This window comes from Rhinopithecus bieti, unplaced genomic scaffold, assembly GCF_001698545.2.
Source record: "Rhinopithecus bieti isolate Rb0 unplaced genomic scaffold, ASM169854v2 scaffold_7681, whole genome shotgun sequence".
Lineage (NCBI taxonomy): Eukaryota > Metazoa > Chordata > Mammalia > Primates > Cercopithecidae > Rhinopithecus > Rhinopithecus bieti.
In genome coordinates this window covers 1444012-1468121 of record NW_016806571.1, presented here as the reverse complement: position 1 = coordinate 1468121, position 24110 = coordinate 1444012, and the positions used below count along the sequence as shown (strand labels likewise).

The 24110-nt window shown below is 37.1% G+C and overlaps 1 long non-coding RNA gene across 1 annotated transcript; it reads right to left on the bottom strand.

Moving 5' to 3' along the window:
• Positions 1–667: 667 nt before the first annotated feature.
• LOC108532782 (uncharacterized) lies at positions 668–23510 on the bottom strand. Its single transcript, XR_001886549.1, has 3 exons — positions 23483–23510; positions 23036–23213; positions 668–2565 (listed from the first exon to the last, which is right to left on the bottom strand). It is a non-coding gene; the product is annotated as an uncharacterized LOC108532782 (long non-coding RNA).
• Between the last annotated feature and the right edge of the window lie 600 nt (positions 23511–24110).

The following is a 24110-nucleotide window of genomic DNA, read 5'->3' as shown; positions in this document are numbered from 1 at the left end:
AAAATCTACTCTAGCGTTCTAGTTTTCCTAAGCCAATAGATATTTTCCTTTATAATATGCCAGGGGATTTTTAGCATTTCCATTTAATATAATTTATGTCAATTTCATGTCCAGTTTTAGTCAGCTCAGCAAACAAGCTAGCAGGATCGTTCCCAGATCCTCAGTCCAATATTATATTCCTTTCATCATTATCCAACAGCCTTAAGATTTATTCCCACACACATGGATTCTATTGATATAAATTGGAAAAATCATGTGATTATTTTGGTGTGTACTGTAATTTTTTATAGGTCTCTTTGTGAACTTCATCTTCTGGGAGTCACTTGCTAGGATGATACTGGTTATAGCTGAGGAAGAGAAAAACCTTGGTGGAGATATGTCCTGAGGAGAATCAGAAGCCCTTTGTAAGGCAAGAACGTGGCAGGAGAACCATTATAAGTTCACAAGAAAGAAAAAATGAACCTCCTTAAACAGGAAGGAAAGTTGCTTTTACTGAAAAAAATTTAGGACAGCCATGAATCTCATTTGTCACTACATCTTTCTGTTTTCTGGACATTTCATACAAAGGGATCATATATGTGGTCTTTTGTGACAAGATTCTTTCACTTAGTGTAATGTTTTAAAGGCAAATTCATGCTGTAGCATGCATCAGTACTTCATTCCTTTTAATGGATGAATAATTTTCCATTGTTTATTTCAATAATAAGCCACATTTTGTTTATGCATTTGTCAGTTGATAGACATCTGGGTTGTTTCTACCTCTTATCTATAGTGAATAATGTTGCTATGAACATCCACGTACAAGTTTTTGTACACATTTTGCCTATGTTTTGTTTTTATTTCTCTTGGGTAGATACCTAAGAATGGAATTGCCGGGTCCTGTATTTCTACTAATCCTAAGAGATAACTAGTACAATATCTATTTTACTGATAAAGAAACTGGGATTCAGAGGAGTTGGACTACTGGCCATGTCATAGAGCAAGTAGAAGATGATATTAACACTCAGCGCTCTTTAAGTCCAGAGCTCACATTTCTCTTATGCTTGTCTGCTAGGTGAGAGCACTGCAGATGCATCAACATTCATGCATGCCATGCACACAACCCGCAAGTGCAGGCACACACAGTGATTGGAATGACATCAGTTGTGGTTTAAGACAAGCCTGACTTCATCGTAACTATTCTCTCCCTCACACCAACTCCCCTGCTAGAAACACACTTTCTAGCTGAGTCTACCTCCCTTCTATGGATTTTTCACCGTATGAACTCCAGCTTGTCTTTAGGGAGCAGAGGCAGAATTACTTTTCATATGAACTAGCCTTAGGGGCTGTGCAGGGGAAGACACAACAACATCCCTAACATCGGAATGTCTGTCTAAGACCCACAAGGAATGGACATTCCTGAATATTGCCTGATATACAGGCTTCCATCAGGCAACTCACTCCCCAGAGTCCCCACCTTTATTTCTCAGTATGGGCCACTACCTCTGTGCTTATATGTAAGGGACCGAGGACTCTACCTGAAATATACCTCTTTAGGATTAACCACCATCTCCCCAACTAAGATGCAGAAATCGTACAAACTTTTATATATTTTGTAAGAGCAAGCAGTTCAAAATTGGATTACCTTTCCACATTTTCATACAAAGTAGATTAATGTGCCCCTGTCTTTATTACATTTTCCACCCTTGTCATTTGTGATTAAGCCAACACTATGAAGATGTATTACGGATCGGCATAAATGGGAACATTAAAACATTGGCTATATATCAGAGAAGCTCAAGGCAAGTTGATTTTGTGCTACACACACCCTTGGTGCAATATGTCTGGAATATTTCACATCTTTTTGGACAGAGAAATCTTTCTACAGCACCAAAAGTAATAGGAAGTACAAAAGAAAGAAAAGAGAAGAAATAGGGGAAAGTACTAACTTTTGTTCTAGGTAATGGAAGAGGTCTATTCTCCCTGCAATAATTTTGATACAGAATTCTCATAGATGAGCCTCTTAAACCAAAACCATCACCTGGGTTTGGAGAAGAAGGAAAAACGTGGGCTATAACCAAGATTCCTAGTTCCCATAAGGAAGGGTGTTTGACCAGGCCCCCATCTTATTGTCTTGAGCTTATATTCCATCTCTTCTAGGTCATTCCTGCCCTGAGAATACCTTAACGGCTCAGGCTTCCTGTAGAAACAGCTAAACAGCTGAGAGTCAAATCATGTATCTGTACAGGTGTCATCTCATTCTTAGTCACATGATGGATAATCTGCAGGCTCGAAGGCTCAGGCAATGGAATTAAGCAGTTCTGGTAGGAGAAAGAAGGGATCATGGCCAGAAGAGCTATTTCTAAGAAGAGGACAATCTTATTGTTCCCCAAAAAAGACTCCTATCTGTAACACACTCTTGCCTCTATTTCATAACTTCTTTCCCAAACATGTTCATGAGAGTGATTCTGGAGAGCTCTGAGACCTGCAGCTATAGTACCTTTCCATGACAGGTTGCCCAGGCTGCAGCACCATACTCTTTCTGGTCAGCTGTCACCTCTTCTGCTCTTCTGCCTCCCCCGGTGCCTTGAAGGGAAAAATACATGAATAGATCAGAGAAAGTCTCCCACTTCCTGTCATTTTCTTAACCTTGCAAACATAATTCCATGAATATATCTTAGCTTGGGCCCATGGTCTGGGTCTGTGTAGGATGGTATGAATGCATTGGAAAAGGGCGTCTCTTTGTTAATATTAGCATGGTTAGAGGAAAGCAAAGAGAGCACAAAGCAGCTTCAAATTAAGCCAGGTTTTGTTGATGATGTTATGATGATCCTATTATCTCTCATTCTAGTCTGGTTTTCTCCAGTTGCACTTTGTGATTGAATGCAGTGGAAACAACAGAGGTAGGTTCCTTATGCTAAAGAAATTTGTGGAGGAGCCAGACAAATAATACCAATAAATTATTAGTTATGAAGAATAAAATAAAACAGGGAGATATAATGCAGTGAATTGAAGAGGCCAGTTTATCAATAGCAGGGAGGTGACTTTTGATATAAGTCTCAGCTAGATCCAAAGTTGATTGGGTCTGGGGCAGTTACCTGGTGGAGCCAACATTCTGGACGTGAATCCTTAGATATAAGTCATAGTGGGCAAGGCTGAAGAACCTTGTTTCTAATGTATGGTAGGAATTGCAATTTTTTAAACATCAGATGCCATTTCAATAGAGAATGCAAGAATTTGCTAAAAGCCTACTTGAAATAAGGGATTGAATCAGGAATTCTGCACTTTCACCTGTTTTCCTAATGTATCTTTGAGAAGAGGACACAGAGATTCAATAATGAATTCAACAAATGTTGACTGAAACAGAAACAGTCACTATGGCCTACGGTTTTTAATGAGATGAAAGACACAGTGAAATAATGGCAGGAGTACAGTTGACACTGTGAAATGTACTATAAGGGAAAACGAAAGTGTAGTCTAGGAATAGGTGAGAGGGGCATTTTCTTATCTAGAATCTCAAGGAAGTGTCTTCCCCGAAGTATGTCATTTGAACTGACAGACTGGAGTTTGTGTGTTAACAAAGTGTTTTGTATAGGGTGGAGGTAGGGAGCTTCCTGGCAGAAGAAACTCTAAATGCAAAGATCCTGTGGCAGAAAGGAACAGGTTCTATTTAGGAGACTGGGAAAAGCTCAGACAGGGAGAGCACCAGATGGGTCTGGTGATTGGAGCAAGTGCTAGAATATAAAGAATCCTGTAGATGATGTGAAGTTAATTGATTTTTCATTCTAAGAACAATGGCAAGTTCTTGAAGAATTTTCACCTGGGGAGTCATAAATTCATTTGCAGTTTTAAAAGGTCGTTTTGGGCAAGAGAAGAGTAGATATAGAAAAACAAATTAGGAGACTATCTAGACAGTTCAAATAAGAAATCATGGTGCCTTAGATTATTATGATGGCAGGACAGAAGTGAAGATATTAATGATATATTTACAGAGTTAAACGCACAGGACTTGCTAATGTACCATAATATAGCAAGAAAGATGTATCAGGGTTGATCCTTGAGATGGTTAGGCTTTGTGTTCCCACCTGAGTCTCATCTTGAATTGTAATCCCCAAAATCCCCACGTGTCAAGAGAGAGACCAGCTGGAGGTAGCTGAATCGTGGGGGCAGTTTCCTCCATGCTGTTCTCGTGATAGTGAGTGAGTTCTCACGAGATCTGATGGTTTTATAAGGGGCTCTCTCCCTTTGCTTGGGACTGCCTCCTTTTACCTTGCGAAGAAGGTGCTTTGCTTCCCGTTCAGCCTTCTGCCATGATTGTAAGTTTCCTGAGGCCTCCCCAGCTATGGTGAACTGTGAGTCAATTAAACCTCTTTCCTTTATAAATTAACCAGTCTTGGGAAGGTCTTTAGAGCAGTTTAAAAAACGGACTAATACAATCCCTAAGTGTTCTTAAATTTTTCTAATTTTTAAAAAAATTTTAATACAATTGCAATGGTAGTAGTTCCTTTCCTTTGATAGAGAATAGGCAATGATAAATTTGGTGAAAGGAGACAAGCTGCATATTCTGTTGACAAATAATGGCTGTGAATTATTCTTGACTGGCTCAAGGATGAGGAGAGGAGAAATTGTGTGGGTGAGGAAGGTTCTTTATGCGGCCAAAATAAACAATTTCAGACACAGGAGAAGCTAGGGAAGATTTCTGAAGATAGTGTATTCTAAGTTCCAGAAGAAAATTGTAGGAAACTGTCTTTCTTCTTAGAGTGAAAGATTACTCTTTATAAAACAGAAATTAAAACTATAAGGAGAGGGAGTAATGTGATGTGCTGGAGAGGTAACAGGTAACGACTTATGAAAAGAGAGATGAGGGAGATTCTCAAGAAGTCTGAGAGCTCTACAAAGAGGGTCATGAGGCAGAAGAGGTAGGTGTGATGACGCAGCAATTTAACCTATCATGTAGAAAAAACAATTTAGATATCTCAAAATGAGGTTTGGGACAGTGGCTCACGCCTGTAATCCCAGCACTTTGAGAGGCTGACGCAGGTAGATCACTTGAGGTCAGGAGTTCGAGACCAGCCTGGCCAACATGGTTAAACCTCGTCTCTACTAAAAAAAAAAAAAAAAAAAAAAGAATACAAAAATTAGCGTGGCATAATGGCATGCACCTGTAATCCCAGCTTCTTAGGAGGCTTGGGCACCAGAATGACTTCAACCTGGGAGGCAGAGGTTGCAGTGAGCAAAGATCGCACCACTGCACTCCAGCCTGGGTGACAGAGTGAGACTCCGTCAAAAAAAAATCTTAAAGTGCAAAGCCATAGGGTAACAAAATTAAAAAAAAATTAAAACGTGATAAATATGGTAGGCAGGGAATGGCAACACAAGATAAAACTAATTAATTACCAAACAGGTAGCAGGGAGGGCAAAATACAAACATATTTTTTTCAACTAAAGAAAGACCTACGTAGATTGAAGAGTCTCACAACATTACGGGCATGATCAGTTAAAATACCTACAAACTTATTAACCAAAATTTGAATTCATTAGTGGGAAAAAAACAAAACTAGAAATATAGTGTCTTAAAGTAACAAAATTATTGAATTTTTGCTCTTTAACACCAACAGATAATAGTAGATGAGACTTGATAGGATTTTGAAGAAACATTTTGTAAATTGAGATTATTTTACCCAGACTTCTTGATTTTGCTTTATATAGAAAAGTATAGGAAAACATTTTTAGATATGCAAAAGCTCAGATCTTCCATCAGCCAAGTACACTCAAAACATACAGGTACCTGGTTGCACACACGCTCTTGAAGATATAGCCTTCTGATAAGGAGATGAAGAAGACGTAGAAGCCAAAAGTAAGAAATGCAGATGTTACAGCATAAAGAGGGGGAAGAAAACCCATTTCCAATAAAAGTAAAAAAATTTTGTAACTAGTTTAAAAAACTAAGTCTAAGTCTTAAAATACATTGTCAAAGCAATGATATATTAAAATGACATATTTATAAATTCCAAGATTACACAGACAAAAGAGAGATAGAAGTGTAGGACAAAAGATTCCATGTTATAAAAGGATGGGGAACTAAAAACATTTTATTTTACCACCAATATCAAACAAATGATTGAAATGACAGGGCTTGATTTTATTTTCCTGTCTTTTGGAGTAGGAAAACACTGCCCTTCTCTTCATTATGTTCTTCTATTTAGATCCTAAATTATGCTTCTAGGAAGTTCTTGACTCGTATTGAGCTACACTGATAGAAGGTGAAAGTAGAAAGTTAGACAAATGCAATTTATACACTGAAGACCAGCACAATGACAAGACCTTTATAATATTAATAAATTATTTTTGTATCAATTGTAGTAAAGAGAGGCCCCATGACCTCATGCTCGTTCTGACGTTGTTTCATAGCTAAAATATAAAAAATTACATTCATACTATTTTAATTTATTCTTGTTAATTTCAGCCTAGTGCTCCCCCCTCCATCAAGGCTCCCTTATCAGACATTGGCTCCATCCCTCTTAGATTTGAACCATCTGGAGGTTTGGCCAACAGCCACTTCTGCCTTCATCTAAACTCCTGTTTGGCAAACTTTAATCACTCGGGGAACAAAGTCACAATTTTCACACAATTTTTGACATATTTTGACATATTAACATGCAATAAATTTAATATTTTTCTTTAAATAATTTGTATTTACATAAATTTATTTTAAAATTTTATAGCATAGATTTTATGTAAATCTCTATATAAACTCATTTTGGTCTGTGTGTCAAAACTCTCATTTAGGAACACATTGATTCTAGTCGTCAATAGAGTGGTAGGTAGGACCACAATGAAATGCATATCTCATTTGTGATTCCACTTTCTGTACTAAGGCCAGAGCACCAGATAATATAGGAATCCACAATCTAAGCCCATTGACTGATATAGTGAAGGCTGTGTAAAAGTTCTGTCACTCAGAGACATTTTTTAGTTTTGGCATATTTGCATTGGCTTTAAAAAGTTCATATTATTTTACATAGTTTATTTGGCTTTTAGTTAGCATCTGATGCTATAATTATCTCAGCTGAGCTTATATCTGACTCTACATTTCAATGGTCTTTCTGGAGACGATAAATTTTCTGATTTAGGTGCAAATATGCTTGGAGCATATCATCTGAATCTATTTGCATTTTTAGTGAAAAATTCCAGACTCAATGATTTATCAAATTCAATAGTGGTTTTGACCAATATGTGTATCACTCCATGCAATTAAAACAAGATGAAATATAATTTAATTTGTCATTCCAGTGGGGCATGAAAGAGTACTTTTTCTTTGTTTTAAATTCTGCCTTTGTCACCCCAAACTATCCCATATACATTAGGCTACAAGTTATTCAGATAAATTGATGAATACAGTTTCTTTAAAATGGATTTAAATCTTTGGTAAGGATGGAAATGGTAATATTCAATGCAGAGATCAAAATGACAAGAGATAGTCATCTTCATTCTCCAGGGCACCATCTAATCAATCACCAGCTGGGGTCAGAAAGACATTTTTCTGGCCAAAGAAAAGGTGTCATATAATTCATTCCAGCTGGTGCCTAATGCACACACTTTGCTCGCTCAAACCCAGCAGGTGTGGGCTACTCTTAACTATGCATCATCCTATTCTTCTACAGTAATTTTTCTCCATTATATGATCGCTCCTTCTTCTATCTACTCCGTCTCGATGTCTCTTTCTTTCATTACTTTTCTTCTTCATACCCTGCCCTTTTCCTCTCCCCCTTAACTAATGAATTGGATATGCATTTGGGCTTGGGAACTCACACTCTCAGAAGCTCTGTATGTGCCTTCACCCCTAATGGTGTGTTAGACACCCACATCATCCTGCCACCATTTATTCTGCCCAGCTATTAATTCGCAGTAAAATTCCAGTGTGAATTGCAGAAGCCAGCTGCTGTTTGGACAATACTGTCAATGAGAGTGTAAAATGCAAAATGACAAGTTCCGTTCTACCTAATGGGAGGCATCAGCTTAAACAGGGTTTTCGATGTCTTGAAGTAGAGGTCAATTTCAGGAAAAATGTTTTCTCATAGAAATTTGTATGTTCATGGAGCCTAAAGATAAATAGTCAAGGTTCTATATATATGCTACAGAAATTTAAATTCATATTGAGATAGACTATCTCATGTTTCATCACATGCCTTACATGGTACTGAGACATTTGGAATGTTATATTTAAGATTCCATTTCAAATATCATTGACAAAGACCAGCAGGCTAGTGGTAGTAATAGTGGTAGTAGCAGTAGTAGTAATATATTAATGCATTAACTTTTTTCTTTTGCATAGCTTCTTCAATGTTTAACATGTTATATTCAGTAAACTGGTATCCAGTAAGCATTTATTGTATGTTTGGGACCATGCTAGGTGAATTACATGCTATTGCCAGTTTTTTTTTTTTTTTTTTTGGTACATAGAAAATGGCTGAACATTAGGCATTTCATATGAGTCGACTGTTTCGTATTTAATTGTCACAACAAAACTGCGAGGTAATTATTAGTCCTATTCTATGTATGAAGATACTAAGGATCAGAGTGTCTTTTGTGGAGTATGTGGCAGAGTAGGGTTTCAGACTCAAGTTGTGCATGTTTTCCCTACCCCTACACAAAGCGCTCCCCCAGTCTTCTTTGTTACACACACATTTGTTTGTTAAACTAAAGTTTCAGGAAAGAACTCAGGGTCTTTAATTTGCTGCTAATCCAGCACCATGCAAATTGTGAACCTTGAACGTGAACTCCTTTCATTGTTCCTGAACCCAGGATATTTCTTTCTTCTCCTCTTAAAAACATAACTTCTAAGCACATATGTTCTAACAACAGGAAGTTTACTAGAGCCATTATGCTCTTACTTTAGGAATTCCTATGAGACAGGAGGACTATGTTGAGAACAAGGGTGCTTGGTCCCTTGGTACCAAGCAGGCTTGTGGCAGACAGGCCATAGTTATACTTGGCTCACCTTTGATGATATGGCCCAGAGCAAGGAAGATGCCTCCAGCACAGACCGCCTTTCATCAGTGAGCAAAGGTAGTACCTGGAGAACAAATCCTTCAAGACTGGTAAAGCTCTGTGTTCTTCCTGGTTGGCCTCCCTGTAACCAAGCTGGATGTTCTCCTGGCCAGTGAAATCTCTGGAGCTTACAAGCCATCAGCACAGGGAAAATTGGAAAACCTTTTCACTGAAGCATTCACATACTACTGAAGCTCAGTTATGTACAGCTCAAACCAGGACTTGAACCTACCAGTGTCCAGAAACCATGCCCTTAGAGCCTTGGAGTTGTCAAAGTGGAGAAAAGACAAGTTCATACATCTAATTATTCACCTTCTAGAAAAAGCAGTCTTACTAAAATCTCTTGTATTATTTAACACAAGGTCCTAGGCCAAATATCTACCATCATTCCACACTGCCCCTGCTCTTCATCCTGCGTGGATTAGGAACTCTCAGTTTGCCATCATCTCCTTCCATGACAGTCTCAATCATTGCAGCCAAACACTTTAGAACTATTGTGATTTTTGTAGCATACTCAGTTTTCCAAATGAATAATAAATATAATTCTGTCAACATTTCGGGAACCTATGTATTATTTTTATTTTTTTTTCTGAGGGAAACAAGAAATCTATTTGCTTTTGCACAGTATATGGCAGTCAGAAGTACCTCATTCATTCACTTTTTATTCATTTGATGCATGAAAAAAAGGCATTAAATGTATTTCAGTGTGTCACCTCAAATTCTCTGCAGCCAACAGTGATGAATATGCTTGGTTCCTCAGCTGGGGTACTGTTTCATTTTTTTTGTGACAATATCATTTGACAAGGCGATTCTGCATTGGCAATATTGTATCATATTTTTGTCTGCATGTAAATTATGTTGACAGTCTCATAAACATAAATTGGCAGGCATACTGTCCCAGGGCAATGTTTGTTAAAATACACTAATGGAATAGAATAAATAAATTTTTCCAAAGCATTAATAACACAGTGGTGTGTCACTGCATTGTGCAAGAAGGTCTATGGGATATGATACTGTCTATGCTAAATTAATATTGCATATATTTCTTTATATATATTTTATTCAATCTCATGCTTATGTTTATAGATTAGTCATTCCATTTCACAGAGCTTTGTATAATAGCGGTCACCCACTTGTGATATTTTTTAAGAAGTCAGCACTGTCTGTGGCAGATATCTATAATGGAACATGTGTAAGGTGTAATTCATGTCTGATATTGTTATTACATTGCTTTGTTCCAGATAGGGCTTCCTCTTTCTCACCTGCCAACACAAGGACACACACTTAGCAGGCCTCTGCCCTGATGGAGCAGGCAGATTCTAGAATGGGCAGATCTAAAGCAGGTCCCTAGAGTACCAAACGACTGGGCACATATTTCATTTATATTTTTGGACCACAAAGATAATTTCCCTCCCAGATGTCTGTGGACAGACAGGATGGGGCATTGGCAAAAGTATGAACTATTCTATACTTTTTCATTTCTTTAACTTACTAGAAATGTGACCTTTGGTAAAACCCAAAATCTCTTTGAGTCTCAATTACTGTATAATTGAAATAATCATGAATAAGGATAGATGTCAACATTGAGATGTTGATTGTACTGCAGTTGATATGGTGTCTGGTTCATAATAGGCAAGGAGTATCTTAAAATAATGAATGGAGGAAGATAAAATGAGAAAAAGACAGAAACAGAAATACAATGAATTTAGCAATTTTATTGATCAAACAGATGATGGAAAATTTATATGCTGTGTCTCCAAACATGTAAATGCTTGGAGCATAGAGAAATTGATACAATTTTGAATTTTTGCAGAGTCAACTCAGAGTGTACATTGGATTCCACACATACCCTGACTCATCTGCCTCCTGGATGGTAGCACATGTACCTCTCTTTGGGTTTTCTAAGTATCATCTTCCCTATTAACAGAGACCTGACACAGCTGTGGCTTCTGATCTTTGGGGAGAAAAGATGGCCTAAGGGCCATGCCTCTTGATCAGACTTGGGCCAGAATACTTGTATGGCTGTTGCCCCTAATATCTATTGCTTCAGCTTTATCTGGTCTCTCAGCTTTTATCTTGAGACTTTACATGAAGCACATTGTAAACTATTCATCTAGAAGACAACATGTTTGTACATCAGTGCTAAACAAAGAGGGTTAGAGAACACGGGCCTTGCGTCAGATGCATAAAACCAAACCATGTAAATATGTAGGTCATACAAGAGGAGAAAGTTCGTATTTAATACATGGCTTCACTATAAGATATTATGTTTAAATTTCAGTAACCACACTGATTAACCATAAAGATACAGTCTACCATATTTGTGTTATGCCAGAGAGATTTTATCAAAGAGGTAAAATGAATTATTTATAAGATTTAAGCAAAGTCCAGGCAAGAAATTATGAATGCTTAGACAAATATGGCAGCTATAGGTGAGAAAGTAAATGTGGGGACAGGTAGTGCTTCATAAAACTAAGAGGCAGGATTTTGTCAAATTAAACAGCAGGTATTATTGAGCAACTAATACTTATGAAACATTATGATAGACTTATGAGTAAACAGAAGTTTAACATACCTTCTGTAGCTGTCAAGTGTTTACAATTCAATTGATGATACAAGCTTTGCACATAAGCAAGTTCTTTGCTTACATATATATGGTGGTTTCTTTTTATATTTTGAGCCCAAAGCATTTTGAAAATCAATTTTATTTTAAATTCCAGGTACATGTGCAGAATGCACAGGTTTGTTACATAAGTAAACATGTGCCATGGTAGTTTGCTTCACAGATCAACCCATCACCCAGGTATTAAGCCTACACCTAACAGCTGTTTTTCCTGATGTTCTCCAAGAACCAGAGCTCAGCTCACTAATCCAAGTTAGCATGGCTTCTCAGATTCTGTCTCTTTAGGGTCTAGTTATCAGTTTCTCAAGAGTGTTGCCCTCTGATTGCTCACAGATGAATGCTCCACAAGAATTGTCCTTGGGCTAAGGTAGTTGCCTTGTTCAAAGTTACTCTATCTCTCTGGGGGCAATATAAATTCAATGACTGCTCCATGGGGAGATGCAGAATCCCAGCCCCCTTGCCTCCATTGAGTATACCTCTGAAGGGCTATTTTAGCTATAGAGCTCTCTCTCTGGGACTGGCGAGCACCCCTGTTGCAATGCATCACCATTCAACATAGCCCTGTGCCCAGTCTTACTTTCCTCCCTTGGTGATGCTTGTTTTTCCTGAGAGCACTCCCCAATAAACCACCTGCACACAAATCTCCATCTTGGAATCTGTTTTCTGGGAAACCTAATCGACGTGCCACAGCCTGTGTGTCTTAAGGTTGAAAGAGCAGTACACATAATAAATTCTGTAGAAATATTGAAGAGAGAGTATACATTTTGTATAATTGAACATCTCGTTATTTCCCAAACCTTGCAAAATGCTTGTTGCGTGGTCGGCCCAATATATTTTTGCTAGATGAATGGTTTGTGTGCTCAGCAAAATTGACTAGATGTTGACAGGCAGGAGGGAAAATAACTATAAAGTGATTGACTTGGGTAGCAGAAAGAATATTGTATCATTCTCAAAAATAAAGAATTGAGCCAAGAGAGGAAATGTGAACTGATTGTTTCTTGTTGTGTTGAGTCTCAGGATGTTTAATAGACTGGAATTTATGGAACTGAATTAAGTTCAGTTCAGTGTTCATTGTATCCTTATGATATCTGACCCTCAGTCTCTGAAGGAATAGAGAAAAAGTCACTTATTGGTCCCAGCACTTGTACTCTGAGGTACCATAAACCTTTCTCTCCTAGAGAGTCCTAAAGAATTTTTAAAGGCAACTTATCAAATATATATGTGTATATATATTTGAAAATACCAAATATATATATATATGTGTGTTTATACATATGTAAAAACTTCCTAGAGCACAATTTGTAGTTAAGATGTGCTAGCCCTTTGATATAATTCTACATTTAGAAATGTATTCTAAAAAAGTAATTCAGATATATGAAAGATTGAATCTCAAATTGATTATTAAAACAGCATTGAATGATATCAAACAACTGAAAACATGAAATGCCTTTATTATTGGCACTTGCAGTTAAAGAGTTTATTTATTGTTTAGAACATGGAATTTATGTTTATTCCTCAAATGCCAATTATTATATGTTCATTAGAAATCAATGCATAGTTGAATATTTATCAATTTTGGAAGAATAGCAGCATATAATGTTAAGAAGGGGTTATAAAGTATTTTAGCTTACGTATAATAGTTTGTTTTACTAGCAAAATGTAACCATGGGTATATGGGACATTTATGTGAGTTGAGTATATGTATTTGTATATATGTACACATACATATATCTAGGTCTTTCTCTCTCTTCCTATGTAATATTTTATATATATATATATATATATAAATACATATATATACACATAACTTTTAAGTACTCAGGGGAAATACACCAAAGTGTTATAGTGGTTGTTCAGAAGAGAGATTTGTGAAATTTTTTTGTTTATATTTTTCTGTTTTACTATTATCTTTCTGTCCTCCCTCTTATATTTTTAGTTTCCTCTCTATCCAGATTAAGTTCTTGATCTATTACTTTAGCTATTTTCTTGTCAACATGCTAAACTAACTTGTGATTATCATATATGACTGGCAAAATCTCAACTGTGATTGACTCTAACTGTGGAAATTTGTATAGTTCTATGTCCAAGTCTGGGCTGCTGATAACAGCTCAGCAAATTACACCCAGCTCAACTGGGAATGCAAAAAATAGAGGGTTACACTCATGCGCACCATACAAACATAACTGCTTGTTTACCCATTCAGTTCTCATTCTCATTGCCCCCAGCAACCATTTCAAACTTTCTCTATTGTCTTCAAATTTCTAACCATCTTGGCCTCAACATTCTGTTACCTTTCTCAGTCTTCGAGTAGTCAACCTGAGCTTCAGATTTATCTAGAAAATAGAACTCATTGGATGTGAAACTTCTCATTCTACAGATGAGCCGAGTCGATAAGTCTGCCTCTTTCTATTCCCTTTTTCTTTTCAGTTCCACTCATTACAGTGGAAGTCCAATTCTTCCAGTTCCTTGGATCCATTCCTTAACATGTGATCAAGGCCAGGGTACCACATGCTGCCCCCTTTCAACTTCACTTCCTGTATGTCCTTCTCCAGTGGCTCTTTACCATCCCTTTTCTTGCCTTTTATCATCCTGTTCACATTTTAAAAATATTTTTGTGTTATAGAAAATATCTTAAATTTATACAAGGTCAAGTATGTAATGTTTTCTTGTGGGTAAATAAATAGAGAGTAACATGACAATATCCATGTACAAATTACTTTAACCTGCTGCCATATTTGCTTCTGGTTATTAAAATGCAAAAAATGCCCCCAAATATTAGGAATCCTGTTAAAGAATTTTCTAATTTCCTTCTTCTCTCTCTTCACCCCCACCACCAGAGATAACTATTATCCTGAAGTTTGTGTGTGTTATTCCTGCTTGTATTTTTTATACTTCTAGGACACATAGTCTATCCATTAAAAACTATATAGTATTTATGGTTTTTAAATTAACTTAATTAAAACGAATTAAGGGTGGCAATAATGTATGCATCATTCTACTAGCTGTTTATCTTCTTACCCTTCATTATTTCTGAAATCTATCTAATTTATACATGTAGATCTTGTTCATTAATTTTAATTGTTGCACAGTATTTCATGGTATGCATATACTGTGATTTACTGATCCACTTCCACACTTATGGGCATTTAAGTTTGCTAGAATGTTCAGCTATTACAAACAACGATGCAGTCAGTAACACTGGACATGTCTCCCTGTCAACATAAGTTTCTCCTTTGAGTAGATTTTGTTTATTCACAGATGAAATTACAATAAAAGTGGGGGATTTGTTTTGCATACATCTGTTATTTTTCTGTCATCTTACTTGTATTCTCCATTTATCTTTTTATCCCTCCTCTTCTTCCTCCAGTTTCCCTGACTGACTTTCTTCATTTTTCTTCTCCAGATTGATTTGCAAGTTGTGCATGCTATTTCTATTGTTTAATGATTATTCTTACATTTTAACAAAGTTATTTAGTTTATATATCTCAAACATGAGTCCTTAGCTATTCCGTATTTCTCTTCTTTCCCACAAAATAAGATAGAGTTTTAAGCATAACTTCTGTCCAAAAATTCCACCTCACCCGGTTCTGTTGTTCGACTGTTGTTTTGATGATGACAGCTTTTGAATCTCATCAGTATAACCTTACATGGATTATGCTTAAATAAACAGTAAAATTACTTTCTCTTTTACGGTATGCAAGATGAGCATCTTCCATGTAAAAGTCAGGACATGGAAACAGTGGACAATCTCATTGGTTAAAAAATGTCTGGCTGCATTTTTTTTTATGCCCAACTGCTGACAGTTTGAAAGCCTTATCCTTTTTCTTTTCCCCTTCTTCCCCATATCTGGGAAAGCTGATAAATAAAATAAAAAAAATAAAAAAAGCACTGGCAATCCCTCCTTTGTCTCCAGAGGGAGGTTCAAATCACATAATCCCTTTCCCTTGTGTGGGAACCTTTACCCAAGACCAAGCCCCTAACCACAATGAAAAATTTGAGCCTAAGTATGGGGCGTTTTCTGGCTCTCAGGTCATTTTCAGATCTGTTTGAGGGCTTTCTGCTTGCATTAGAAAGCCTTTTTATGTGACTGTTAAATCTTTTTATATTCTCTTGTTGCAAGTGTGGAATCAACAGTGTAGATACAAAACAAATTTGGGATGGAGGTCCATCCTGTTTCTCTGGAGTGGTGACAACACCGTACAAGTCCAACTGAGCCACATTAAGTTTTCCTTCCCAATAATTCCTTAGAAATCACACCAGAAGTTCTCACATCACCTCATCTTCCACTTTTAGGTCAGAACTAAACACAGTTTGCATATTCTAAGACAAACACTGGTGATAGATAAAACTGACACTGCTCAAAGATTATAACAAAGTTCAGGTTTTATTATAAATATAAAATAATGGAAAAGAACATGAGTTTGCAGAAGTAAAAGGGTACCATTGGTATAGATTACTATAAGTAAAAGATAAGAACATTCTGCAAACCATTATTCATGAAGCTAATTCTGTGAAAATATGAGAACTACATGAGAAGTTCATGAAATCAAAAGATGACTTTATGAGGAATGAATGGGCTGAAATGAAAAGGAAACAGACTGGGATGAAAGGTTCCAGCTGAGATGATGATGATAACAACTATGCCAATGACACCAGCAACACCAATGATGCTGCAATGGACTGAATGTGTCTTCTCAAAATGTATCCTTTGGATTTAAATCCTAACCTCCAATGCAATGGCATTTAGGAGGTGGAGCTTTTGGGAAGTGATTAGGTTGTGAATTACCTCCCTCATGAATGGGATGAGTGCCTTTATGAAAGTGACCTAAGAGAGCTCTCCGGCACCTTCCAGTATGTAAGGACATGGGGAGAGGATAGCAGTCTGCAACCTGCAGTCCCTTACCAGAACCTGATCATGCTGATACCCTGATCTTGAACTTCCAGCCTCTGGAACTGTGATGCATAAATTTCTGTTCTTTATAAGCCACACAGTCTATGATACCTTGTTACAGCCACTGAACTGACTAAGGCAGATACTAAGAATCATGTTCACTATTTAGTTTGATTACTATGAGGAGTTCGAGATGATCCAGTAAATAATACCCTCCTTCTCCATTCAAGTTTGAGTTCATTGTTAAAATATATAAATGTGTGTATTAATATTAATACAAATAGGCCAAAATATTGTGCTGCTTACAGGTAAAATTGATAACTGAGGGTGTAGCTTCCCTTATAGGCAAGGATGTACTAATACTAATGCTGAATCTCAAAATTAGACTTCCCTAGTCAACGGTGCAGGCCCAGGAAGACCTGGAAACATGGAGCAATTAACCCACTTACGACCAGTGTTTCATTATTGAAATGCTAAGCATGTGGGAGTTATTTATATCCTACTGCTCAAGGTCATCACCAAGGTTTGATTTTTCACTCATGCAAAAATTCAAAAAATTGAAACCTCAGGCATAAATGGGTTAAGGGGATAGTAGTTCTAAACAGACAACTTGCAAAAGGAAGAGAGTAGGATGAGCATGCCAAACTCCTTAAACCTAACTCCTAAGCAAGGTGAATGCCTCCTCTTCACAAAAGATAGGAGTGACTGAAGGCTTGGAAGGAGGTCGGTGTTACAAGTATTGGTGACTCTCCATAGGAGAGTAAACCTTAGTAATACACTTTTTCCCCAGTTACCCCCATCATGCCCATAGGCAATCAGAGGTGTAACCATTCCACTTATAGGAAGAAGTCAACAGTTGGGAAAGTCATATTCATACTTCATGATATCACTCATCCAATAATAAACATGGTTCTTTGGATATTTTCCTGGGCTTATCAGTGGGAAATAGAAATTTTGTCCCCATAAGGCACTAAAATGCTTCTGAGACACACACCAATTGATTAAGTCAAAGTCTATTTTGTATACAAAGCTTGATCTCTATAATTTTTCTATCCAAACTAGACATAACTAGGTTTCCCAACATAGTCTATCAGAGTTTCTGCGGAATAATAAAGACCGAAATTACATACAGGTGTTTAAAATTTGAACATACTTTTCAATATCAAATTCTGAGCAAGAAATTAATTTCAAATATTAAACCCCTTTGCATTTTACAACTCGAAATAAAGATGGAATGTTTTAAAAAAATTTTCCTATTGAGAAACAAGTCCAAAGAAATTTAACTCTGAAATGTATCCTACAGAAAGGAGTATGGTAGAATGAACAAGAACATGGGCTTTTGGGTCAGGATACCTGAGTTTTAATATCTGTTCTATCACTTAATTGGTATAATATATGAGATATTAAATGCTTCTCTGCTTTGGTTTTCTCAATAAAATGAGGAAAATTTTATTCTTGATATTAGTAAGAGAATTAAATGAATGACTATAAATCAGATTGTTAGTGCAGTGCCTGACATTGATACTATGTGTTGATGATTAATATTGTAGTATTTTCCTAAATGTATCATGCTGCTCAATTTGAGTTAGAATAATTCTTGTGTACTAGATAGAGCCTAGATAATTTCAGATTTGTGTTCAATTCCATTCTCCTATGTTTCACTTTTTTAATTGTGGGAGATAAAAACATAACATTGATCTCAAATAATAGAATTATGAAAACAAGCTAATTCCTGCCTCCTAGCGCAATTATCTCAATGTAAAACATTTTTCTAGGACCCATTTGAGTAAAGCATTTGTGTTTTAAATCAAATACACCCTGCCTCCCTTCTGCCCTTGGTGGCCCACTGTTTCCTACCATCTAGGATGTCAAAAAGTTGATTTCAGTTGCCTATAATTCATAGGAAAGCTAAGGAGACACTTTTTAACAAGAGGTTACTTTTGGCTGATGCTGGTCACTTGTTACCAATTGCTCTACCAATGCTTGCATGAATAACTAGATCTGCCACTTGAAGAGATTTTCAGGGAACTTCAATATCACCAGCTGCTGACTAATTCCTGAGATCCTTATATATCCGTCAAATTTTAGCTCATCTATGTGCTGTGGTAAATTCAATTGGAAAAAAATTCTCAGTAGAAACTGATTTTGGTATTATGTATTTACCATATTCTCCTAATATCTCCTTTCTGTGAAAGTAGCATTTAAGGTATTGAGACCTTCATAGTAAAGTCAGAAATTTGCCATAATAGCATTTCCAGTCACCAGGGCTTATTCGAGGTGCATTTGTTTTCAGTTAATATATTCAAAACTTCTTCAATTTTATTTTCATTTTGGAGTACAGAATTGAGGGCAGGCTATATCTAGTGACACAGCATCTGTAATCCTATGCCACACTCTTTCCACTGCCTCTTGCTATAACTTTCCTTGACCTGAAGACCCTTGAGCTATCTCTTAGGGAATCTTCTCACACATACTATATTAAACCAGACCAGAGCTGACTTGATACTAGCTATTGGGCATGACTTTTGAGTCTCTGGAAAAGACACAGAAAGTCCACTAATGATCTTTCCTTGGCCCTGGATGCAGAATGGAATTTGGCAACTGGTCTAGGACTATTAAGCTAGTTCTGATCCTAACAATATATAGCTAGAACCTCGCTAGTTTCAGAAGCATATGAAAAGCTCAGTTATTTTGTTGGTTAAAAGAAGAAACCTTTGTTACATAAATTCAGGCAAATGTGTGCAAATTAGCTTGTAATACCAGACCCACTGCATCTATATAGTTTGAGGTCAAGCTTCACCAGGACTGTTAGGCTACATGAGGTTGCCTGGACCCACTGGAGCCAGAAGTTTGCCTGTTAGTATCCTCACAGACCACCAGCCTTGTCAGCACTGGGCTGGTTCCCATTATCTACCTAGTTCCCTGTGCTTTTTCTGAACCTGTACATCCTACTCAAGTTTGCTAAGTAATATGTTGCTTTGCTGAGGTGGGAGTGTTCAATCTTTTGACTTCCCTGAGCCACACTGGAAGAATTGCCTTGGACCACACATAAAATACACTAACACTAATAATAGCTAATGAACTAAAAATAAAAATCACAAACTCATAATCTTTTGAGAAAGTTTACATATTTGTTTTGGGCTGAATGGAAGCCATCCTGGACCACATATGGCCAGCAGACCATGGATTGGACAAGCTTGGCTTAGAAGCTGGTGCATACAGTTCCACTGCTACAGAAACAACCATTTGTCCTTAGGTAAAAAAGTTGGCAGTGACAAACCAAGGTCAAAAATTCCCTCAAACGTGTGATGAATGAATAAACAAAATATTGTATACCTACATATTTGATTATGATTCAGCCATATAAAGAATGAAGACATGATTTATTCTAGAACATAGATGAACCTAAAACTATTATGCTAAGTGAAAGAAGACACAAGACCACATATTGGATGATTTGATTTGTATTGAATGTCCAAAATAGGAAACTACATAGGGACAGAAAGTAGATTAGTGGTTGTCACAGCTGGGGACAGGGTGAATGAGGAATGACTGCAAACAGGTACAAGGACTTCTTTCTGGGCTGATGGAAATGTTTTAGGATTAGTGGTAAGGATTGGTCAACTTTGTGAATACACAAAAAGCATTGAATCAAACAAATTTTATGGTATGAGAATTGCATCAATAAAAAGAAGAAAGGCTTAAAACTACATAACACTGCTAAAAACCTTCTAAATTGATGAGCCATGTGAAAAACAAGTGTACAAGTTTACAGAAGCTTTTCCATCAAGCATCTGGCATTCTCCATGGGTTAAGCCATTCCCCAGCATGTCAGCAAGGCATAAATCATCAATGATTACCTCAAGCTCAGAGAAATTCTCTACTATAAGTTAGGCATATCCAAAGAACAATATAGCAAGGTACGCTATATGAGATATCATCTTTACTCATTGTTATTCAAATGTCAGCAAGAACCGTAAACAACACAATAAAGACAACAAATATTGAACATGGTATAGAAAGTAGGGTTATGTTCCCATGAAACAAACCATCATTTCTTCTCATTTTGGAATGCCTAGTTTACTCTTTGAAGCATTAAACTCAGTTTAGAAGCATTTACAGAATTTACTCTTGAAGTATTAAATATATATTACAGCTATTGTGAAAAATAAAGGAAAATTCCCACGTGGCCATTGTCTAGCATAGCGCCTCCCCAGCTGACAGCCATGCCCATCAACGGTGCCATAAGCCTCAAACTCCAGACATAATTTTTATCTCTCACAATGCATTCCAAATTCTTTTAAGATGCCCAGCCTAACAAACCAGATACTGGGAATTTAAGGTGAGCCAACAAACGCACTGCTTTTTTTTTTTCCACCTGAGTTCGAACCAAGGAAAAGGTAGTAGAAAAAACAGTAGGTAAACCAGAGTAACACATTAAGAACTTAAACTATGACCAAGAGCAATCAAGAAAACATGTCTGCTCTCTTCAAGTAGGCAAAGAAATTCCAAAAGGAAGAGAGAAAAGGGGATGATAATTTATCCCTAACCAATCCTTCAGGCAACTGGAAGGGAGGAAAAAAAGAGAGGAGAAGGGATGGACGTATTTCTCTATTTAGATTCCTGTTTAAATGGAAGAACACATCAGCAGTGGGGTTGTATGTCCTTTCTTCCAACGTTATAACGTGCTTAGTTTCAAGTGCTTTTTACATTTTGTTCAATTTAATCCTGACAACAAACCCATGAGGTAGGCACATTTAATGTGTCCATTTTACAGATAACTGAAGCTTGGCCAGGGCAAGAGGTCACACAGAACAGCTGGTCTCTACCACCAAAGTGGTCTCTCTCCAGATAAAATTAAAGAAAACAAAAACCCACTAAACAGATCCTGGGGGAAAGAAAGTAAAATTAAATCCACGTAAGAAAGAATAAAGCACAGAACTTCCACTGCAAAAACATCAAATCAGTGTTGTATAGGTAAACATCGGAATGAAGAAAAAGGTCACGGGAATGAATATGAGGAAAGAAAAGAATAGCTGGGAGAGCAAAGAGCAGAGAGCTAGTATGTGAATAATATGGATCTACAGAGAGAAAAGCAGAACAAATGAAGCTGGAACAACAAAATCACAGCAGAATATTTTCCTATGCTGTAAAAACATCGCAGTTTTCAGATAAAGTCTTGCCATGTTTTGAAGCAAAAATACATTTAATAACATTGAGCACTTACATATTGCTAGAAAGTTACATATATTATATATATTGTTTAGTACTTTGATAAGAAAGAGATAGCAAACTATAGTCCTTTCCCTCAAGGGGCTAGAAGTGTATTGGAAAAAACACATAAAAATATAATTACCTAATATATGGCAAAGTCAGTGATGGACATAATGATGCGGGTTTGTTGTAGCACCAAAGCAAGGCAAATTATTGGTTCAGGGGCTTAATGGGTCTATGGGAGCAGGCATTCAAGACAACATGAGATGTAAATCATGAATTATGTCCAAGCACTAGATGTAGGGAGATGGAAAGGATAGCTATTCAAGACGGCAGGACAATATGGAGGAATATATAATAATAATCAGATAATATGCTGTGGGAAAATATACAGTTTCTTGTTTCTGGATCAAAGAAATCCAAGGTGGGAGCTAAGAAGCTCAGGACCAGAAAAGTGGGCAAGAGTGAGTTTCAAAGACTGTGTGTGCCATGTTGTGAAGTAGACACTTTATTCTGAGGTGACAGGACATCATTGAAGAGTTTTATGTAGGGTAAGGAAAATTTTCATGTAACATGAAGCACTGTTTACTTCTCAGAGGGTGTACTACAGAAAAGGAGACTAGTTGAAAGGCTATTGTCAAAGTCTGGGTAAGGAATAAAAAAGACTTGGGATAGAAGGGAGTAATTACAGCAGAAAACACGATAGATGTGAGCAATATTCAGGTGTGAAAATAGAATTAAATAATTCACAGATGGGCTGATGAGTAAGATGGGTAAGAAGGGCTCAGTGATGCCTTCCATATTTCTAGCTTGATGACTGTGTTGTAGGGCTGGAACATGATGAACAGAGAAATAAAATGTTGCATATTAAATTTGTAATCCTTCCTAACAGGAGATACAAAGTTATTGTTTTATTTTTAATTCTGATAATTACCTAAATATAGGTTTGACTGCCATTTAAAAAATCTGAAACTCATAACTAGGAGAATTACATGTTTGTCTGCATTCCAAAATCCCATGGGAAGTTATTAAAAAAAAAATAGCCCGTGTGGTCAAAGGCTGAGCCAGATGAAAGAGCAAAGTGGCGAAAACAAAACAGAAAAAGCACAGCCAGAAAGCGTGAAACAGGATTACAGAATTTAATATAGGCAGAGTTTTGAAAATAAATGTACTTTAAACACATTCATTAAAAAAAAAAAAAAAGCAGCTCTCAAATTGGGTTAACAATATACGACTTCCTGGGTATTATGGCAGCAGCCTGGTCATGCCTGACTTACCTTTCATCGCTTTCAGTTAAACACTCCAACGTGTCCAGCCCAAGATAAAAGCTGACAGCAACACAGCTGGTTGATGAAAAGAGAAGCCCATATTCAAATTCCAGTACTAAAGCCTCTGGCAGGACGTTTGATGAGATGTTCCCAGAAGCACAAACCTTACCAGAGAACAGTCTTCTCTCTGGAAAGAAACTGACTGTGAAAGTCACCTTCCACCTTCCACTACCTGTCTGTCTCCCATCTCCACATCCTGGACACGTTTCAGTGTATTCTATCTCAGTCAAGGACACAATGATCTATCCCGTTTTTATACTCAGTTCCTAACACCTTCTGTATTAGTCTGTTATCATGCTGCTGATAAAGACATACCTGACGCTGGGTAATTTATAAAGGAAAGAGGTTTAATTGACTCACAGTTTAGCATGGCTGTGGGGACCTCAGGAAACTTACGAATACAGTGGAAAGGGAAGCAAACATGACCTTACCATGATGGCAGGAAGAGTGTGAGTGCAGGGGACTGCCCTTTACAAAACCATCAGATCTCGTGAGACTTATTCACTATCATGAGAACAGCATGGGGAAAACCCACCCTCATGATTCCATTACTTCCTATCAGGTCTTTCCCACAACTCGTGGGGATTATGGGAGCTACAATTCAAGATGAGATTTAGGTGAGGACACAGCCAAACCATATCACTATCACTTTCCTCATGCCTGCTATCCAATCTGTCAGCAGTTCTGACTGTTTTACCTCCAAACTCTTTTACATTTGATTGCTTTTCTCTCTACCACCATCACCATAGTCCAAGCTACTTTCACTCCTTAACTTCTTAAGCAATTCCCCCGCAATTTATTTCTTGCTCTTTCGTTTTATAAAGGTTTTCTTTGAATGCCAGAATTACATTATATGTGCGTGTCACTCTTTTTGGCACAATATAGACCAAAGTGCTGAACAAGACAAGATCCCTGGTCTGAAAGAGCCTACCTTTTAGTTAGATTGACAATTAGCATGTGCTTGTGTTACCTTTAAACCAGGTAAGCTACTTGATGTGGGGAAAATCAAACAGGATAAAGGCTG